Here is a 963-nt window from a genome sequence, read left to right as displayed (position 1 = left end):
GGATCCTTTTATTTTGCTGTTCTCCCATGCGTCTCTCATTTAGAGTCCCAATAGGATGCCTTCCCCTCTGTCCCAGTTTCCTGGTAAGTGAAGGCTTTCGTGGGACATGCCCCTTGGGCTAGTATGCAGATATAAGTGAGTATATACCATTTGATTCTTTCTGCTTCTGGGTTAACTCACTCATTATGATCATTTCTAGCTCAATCCATTTATCCACAAATTTCGGGAATTCCTTGTTTTTAATAGCTGAGTAGTATTCCATAGTGTATATGTACCACAGTTTCTTTATCCACTCTTCTACTGAGGGACACTTAGGCTGTTTCCATGTTCTGGCTATTATGAATAAGGCTGCTATGAACATGGTTGAGCAAATTTTCTTGTTGTGTGCAAAAATATGGAACGCTTCACGAATTTGCGTGTCATCCTTGCGCAGGGGCCATGCTAATCTTCTCTGTATCGTTCCAATTTTAGTATATGTGCTGCCGAAGCGAGCACCAGCCATCCGTTTTCCTTGCCCGCATCTGAGACCGATGGTTGTCATGTGACCTTCTGCATGAGAATGAGAGTTAAGGTGTGTCTGTGGGGGGGGGTCTGGTGGAAGTTTTCTAGCAAAGGGCTCCTCCTTCTTGAAAAAGATTTTAAACAGCTGGATGCGACAGTGCACTGATCCAGTTCTCAGGAAACTGAGGCAAGACTATTATGAGGCAGCAAAGAGAGCCCCTGTTTCTAGTTAACAAAACCCACAAATAAATAAATGAAAGCAAACAATCCTGTTCTCTGATTGGACACTGATTGGACCCTGATTAGACATGGTGCTTTGTGTTCAGATGCCAATTGCTTGCACCCCCTCCTACTGTTCTATGACAAGTCCCTCACCCCTCACGTGTACTAAAATAATACTACATAACCTTGTCTCCAAGGTAGGACAGAAGTGAGGTAGGTGGAGCTAAGGTTCTCGGGCTT

At 44.0% G+C, this 963-nt stretch overlaps 1 non-coding gene across 1 annotated transcript; it reads right to left on the bottom strand.

Annotated features, from left to right (window-relative positions):
• Positions 1-388: 388 nt before the first annotated feature.
• Positions 389-495, bottom strand: LOC127186176 (U6 spliceosomal RNA). The gene has a single exon (XR_007830372.1). It is a non-coding gene; the product is annotated as a U6 spliceosomal RNA (small nuclear RNA).
• Positions 496-963: the final 468 nt, after the last annotated feature.

Source organism: Acomys russatus, unplaced genomic scaffold (genome assembly GCF_903995435.1).
Source record: "Acomys russatus unplaced genomic scaffold, mAcoRus1.1, whole genome shotgun sequence".
Taxonomy (NCBI): domain Eukaryota; kingdom Metazoa; phylum Chordata; class Mammalia; order Rodentia; family Muridae; genus Acomys; species Acomys russatus.
The sequence above is the reverse complement of the archived record's forward strand: the minus strand, read 5'-3'. Positions and strand labels throughout refer to the sequence as shown.